The sequence below is a fragment of the Parambassis ranga genome, chromosome 1 (genome assembly GCF_900634625.1).
Source record: "Parambassis ranga chromosome 1, fParRan2.1, whole genome shotgun sequence".
Lineage (NCBI taxonomy): Eukaryota > Metazoa > Chordata > Actinopteri > Ambassidae > Parambassis > Parambassis ranga.
Genome location: NC_041022.1, coordinates 21772705 through 21778332, shown reverse-complemented (window position 1 = coordinate 21778332; position 5628 = coordinate 21772705). Strand labels below are relative to the sequence as shown.

The window sequence follows — 5628 nt, the reverse complement described above, 5'->3', positions numbered from 1 at the left end:
GGCACAAGTGGTGACTGCTTGTTGACTTCAATAGGCAAGAATCCTCTAATGCACAAATAAAGAAACTGCACTCAGCATGTTTGTGCTTAGTGCTGCTGTTCTGTGCTCATTGATGCTAAACAGTTCCAAAGGGCTAAGCCAGAACGTGGTTTGATACTAGAGGACAAAGGATTCTGTGGCAGCAAACACTTGTTGAACATCCTCCAGCTACTACTGTTTACCAAGAAGGGGTTTTGTTATCTGCCCATTAATGACTTTTAAAATGTTGATCTTTGGCATTATAATAGGTTTATTTATGGAAAAATATGATTGACAACCAAAATTGCTGCCAATATCCTGCCACATATAGGTGCAGCCTGAACACATCAGCACATGGCAGTCAGCTGGAAGTGTGGCTTTACGGCAGAGGCAGAAAGGCAGGAAGATAAGCACAGTGAACACCAGGCTATGAGGCCTTGTTTTGTGCTGTCAGCTGTCAGGTTGTCTCTGAAAATCAGGCCAAAGCCCTGTGCACTCATTATAATTGGCCATTAAAGTATCATCACAAGCACAAAAGAGCACAAGTCTCTTTGCCTGCCGATGGAGAGATAGACGCTTCGCTGTATAAGGTGAGTTTTTTTGTCAGAGCTCAGGGGCCTGCAGCTTCCCTGGAGATCCCGGATGATGAGGCAGCTCCCTCTGCAGCACAGTCAGGGGCCACTAATCTGAGCTTCACAGCTGAGGAGCAGACCTTGGAGTAGATCCAGCTCCTCCAAACCGAACAAAGAGAAGCATTATTTGTGAATACTAATGCAGCTACTTAGATGTGTGTGTGCTTTTCTCCCCTTTATATACTGTACATGTGGGATAATGAATAATACATGTGCCAGTACACAGGTGTTTAACTGTCATGGGTACAATATGTATGTTGACAGATGTTCAATGACAGATGCAAACAAGGACACACACACACACACACACAGAGGAACAGAAGTGCTGAGCTATTGGCTGGCAGTCAGTATAAGAATGCAGTGCTGCTGAGTGCAGTGCAACCTCACCACTTGGCCCGCCAGCATTACTGCAAAGCACCATTTAACCATGAGTGTTTGGGTGTGTGTGTGAGAGTGCCAGTGAGAGTGTGTGTGTGTGCGTTGGTGCATGTGTCCAGGTAGGCCAAGTCTGTAGGTGTTGATGAGTCTGCAGTTGGCTGGATCTTTTGAAGCTACATAAGGTGTGTTTGTGTGTAGGTGTACTGTGACATGGATGCATAATTTATCTGTCCTCTTGCAGGTGCTCTAGAGGAGGATGGATGGATCAGTGAACTTCTATAGACTATGCATTTAATACTATTTTACTAATTCTGTATGTTGTTTCTGCGGGAGAGTGTTTATCTTATCAAGTTCACTTTCGACCAGGATCCTGTGCCTGAGAACTGTGATAGTCAATACCTGAGGTCATTCTGGTACAAATCCTGTCATAATACAAACCCCGATATTGATTGTCAGCAGCCTGCTGACATTTGATGGAGGTTTCTGATATCAATCATTATCTTTTGACAATAAATGGGAAGCAAACAAAAATGGTGTGATGTGAGGATGTCACTGTGTCTTTAGCAGCTGCTAAATAGGATGGTCTAGTCTGTGGTAACTTTCTGTGGATCACGATGCACTGCTGCCTAGCAACCTGCAGTTTATACTAACACTTAAAGTTCACTCTTGGACTGTTAAAATCACAAGACACTATTTGTGTTTCTGATAAGCAATCAGAAAAAACTGTAATAGTTTTAACAAAATCACTCACTGAGTTTGCAAAACTAAAAGCAAAAAAACTGCTTTACACTCAATTTGCACTTTTGTAACACACAATATGCAATTGTATAAATATAATCCACTTCACAGCACTGATTCTGATTCTGATTCTGAAAATCAGAATCATCTACCATGTTGTTTTTAATTTATTATATATTCAATTTTATAACTAAGTTGAGTAAAAACGCAGTTCCCTTAATGGCCACTGGTGTCACTATTAACAGGTGTTTGCTGTGTGTTTAACTGTGACAATGAAGGACATTAACAGTTTTCCAACACCTATAAATGTTTGCAAAAATGCAAGTGTGTGTTCTTTATAATATTTGGAAATTTAACAGCAACATTAAGCTGTTCTATCATGTAAAAGTGCTGCTTGTTTTTCAGGAACCAGAAACTGATGGCAAATATTATCATCAAATATTTATGAAAAGGAGGGACTTAAATACTGTGTATTTAATTTAGCATGACCACAAAGGTGTGTCAGAATAATGCAGAACAATAAAGAGAATCAACACACAGTTCATTTTTTAAGCTTCTGTTGGCCAAAGATCCTCGTGATGTCCCTGTTCAAACCCAAGCAACGTTATTTCAGGATATTGCCCCACCAAGCCTCACTATAACGCTGGAGATAAAATTACTAGCGCCATAGAAAATATAGTTATTGTTCTGATAATTCTTCCATTCTGTGTAACAAAGTGCTTTTAAATTTCAAGACCTGAGAGAGTCAAACAGAGCAGAAAATTTTGAAGGCTCCTGAAACAAGACTAGTGAGAGACATACCTAGAACTACAGCCAAGATACTTGTGAACAATTTAGCAAAGTCTGGAAATGAAGTGTCAGAGCAGACAGTCTCTAGAGTCCTGCACAGGAATGGACTGTCAGGTTGCAGACCCAGACCAAACCTCCACTTGTGCAGCAAAGACAGTGAGAGTAGGGACAACGTGGAGAAAGATTACACATATTGGAAGCATGTCAGATGAAGCAAAACTAGAGTCAATTTTATTTGTGTGGTTTTTTATCATACTGTCTCAAGGCATTTAATAGAAACACAAAGCCTGACCCCAGAGCAAGCACCGGAAGGCAAACAAGGAAAAAGACTATTTGAATATCTTGAAAGAAACCCAGAAGCAGCCATCAGCCAAACTGGGTAAACCTCAAGGGATTGCATCACTGCAATGGCTCATTTTCTCACCCCCACAGTTTCTGTCTGTCTGTCTGTGTTTTTTTGTATTTTGATTTTGTAACTTTCACACAGAGAGTACCTGATGGCATCCATAAGGCTAACAGTAATGTGGCAACATATTTAATGACGTCTGTTTGAACAGAGAAGGAACTGGTGAAAGACAAATATATCATTGGGTGTTTCTGTCAATAAATCAGTCAGCAGCTTCAAATTTCAGATGTAAGGTAATGTAAACACCTATTGTTAATTCTTTTTTTTTTTAATTTACTTCCTGCTCAGCCTATAAAAACAGCAATACCGTGACACATGGGCAGATGCAAGGTGACCGCGAGTTTAACAAGACGTGATTTCAGGTGAGTTCAGATCGCACTTATGACAAACTCACACACAAAGAATATTTTCGATGAATATTCAGATTCAGAAAAGATTGTGGTTTGGATTAAAAAAAGTATTTTACATCTCTTACCATTTTCAGGTTCTGTGATAATGACTCTGACCCCGAGCTACACATTTAACATAAATACATAGATATTAATAATGAAAATGTACTTGCTTAATGGCCTAAAAAGTCTTTACGTTCTTATCACTCAGGGTGTTAATCCCAGCAGACAATGAAGGTACACAGACACACACACACACACACACACACTAGTGAAAATCCAGACTAAGTTAAGCACCAGTGTGTCCTGTAAAAACTGAGCATCTGTTGCATTGCAGCTGTTGTTTGTCGTCCTCATGGCTCCATTGCTGGACAGCGGCAAAGAGCTCACCCAGCCGCTGGACTGCAGCGACATCTACCAGCAGGACAGAGGCAAACATAGTGGAGTGTACACCATCTATCCCATGGTACTGTGATGTACTGTGTCCATCTGTCCTCCTGCAGGTGATCCAGAGGAGGGTGGATGGATCAGTCAACTTCTACAGACCTTGGGATTTCTACAAGATGGGCTTTGGTAGTGCAGCTGGAGAGTACTGGCTCGGTGAGTGTGTGTCAGTCATTCATCAACAGATGTCTACAACACAGTTCCTGATCCTTCATCATCACTGTGTGTGTGTGTGTGTGTAGGTCTTGACAACATTCACTTTCTGACGGACAAACAAAAATATGAATTGCTGGTCAACATGGAGGACTTTGAAGGGAAGAGCGTGTTTGCTCGCTACTCTTCATTCAAGGTGGAAGCCGAGTGTGACGGATACACACTGCAGGTATCAGGATTCACCGATGGAGGGGCAGGTGAGTCAATAACGAGGTATACTGACTACATTTAATGTCATTGTACAAACTCCGTGTGTTGTTTCTGCAGGAGACTCTTTAACGTATCACAGTGGGCAGAAGTTCAGCACTTTCGACAAAGACCAGGATTCCTGGCCTGAGAACTGTGCCAGAAAATTCCTGGGGGCGTTCTGGTACAAAACCTGTCATACTGCCAACCCCAATGGTGTTTATCTCTGGGGGGCTGACAAAACCCTCTTTGCTGTGGGAATAAACTGGTACAACTGGAAGGGACATGAGTATTCCCTGAAGACTATCAGCATGAAGATCCGGCCTGTGCAATGAAAGTAGAACAGCACATCAAATGTCATTCTGTTCTCTCCTTTTTCAGTCAAATGTTGATTGTCAGCAGCCTGCTGACATTTGATGGAGGTTTCTGTTATCAATCATTATCTTTTGACAATAATTGGAAACAAAAATGGTGTGATGCAAGGATGTCACTGTGTCTTTAGCAATGGGATGGTCTAGTCTGTAGTAGTCTTTCTGAGAGGATTTCAGGTGAGTTAAGACCAGGAGACATCACACTCATGACAAACTCACATACGCAAAGAATATTTTTATTTTTATAAATGAAGAAAGTAAAGTAAAGTTCAAAGTTTTTTGCATTTGTGCTTCTAAAATCCTGTCAACCGGCTTATTCAACCACCAACAATTACAAAGCTTAAACCTAAGTGCCACAAAATAGCAAAAAGAACCAATTAAAATGAGATTCATAAAGAAAGTGATTCTGTTTTAGTTCTTTATTTGGGTAAATTCCTTTAGCTTGACTAAAGTGTATGGTCAGTGTATAAGCGTGCAGAGGTGTGTGTGTATTTAAACTGGATGTATTAGTTGTCACATTTAGTTGATACTCACCATCAACTCACAATTGCTAGATAGTTAGGATGACACATCTGGACATGTGGCCACCACAGAAAGAGATGGATGGGTGGATGAAAGGAAAAGATTGTGGGGAAGAAGAGTTAATCCACCTCATTAGAAAGAGGGAGAGAAAGAGCGAGAGAAAGGGATGATTATCTGCCTCACTGATACATTATTATATTACCATGGCAGCTAAAGCAGCAATAATGCAGCAGCATCAAAGCAGAAAAGCATTAAAGCTTGTCAGACATCATGTCTTCTTTGAATGGTTGTGCAACCGCCGCTAAAGGAATCCACCACAGGACACAGCACAATCAAACACAAATAGATAAAACTCAAATGTTAGATCCAGACTCTGTGGATTTTAAACCTCGTTTTTCCAACTACCAGGAGGTGAAAAGGAAAAGAGTTGAAAATGTGGTCTTAAGTGGAAACAAAAATCTGACCTTAATCCTGCCTCAGTCTATCACTATGACTTTCTAAATGTTAAGGATCCCCTGAGCTCTCAGTGGTTTTAAGAAGGT

General features: G+C 40.8%; 1 pseudogene; it reads left to right on the top strand.

The window, feature by feature from the left end:
- The first annotated feature begins 3278 nt into the window (after positions 1-3278).
- Positions 3279-4610, top strand: LOC114439903 (microfibril-associated glycoprotein 4-like; annotated as a pseudogene).
- Positions 4611-5628: the final 1018 nt, after the last annotated feature.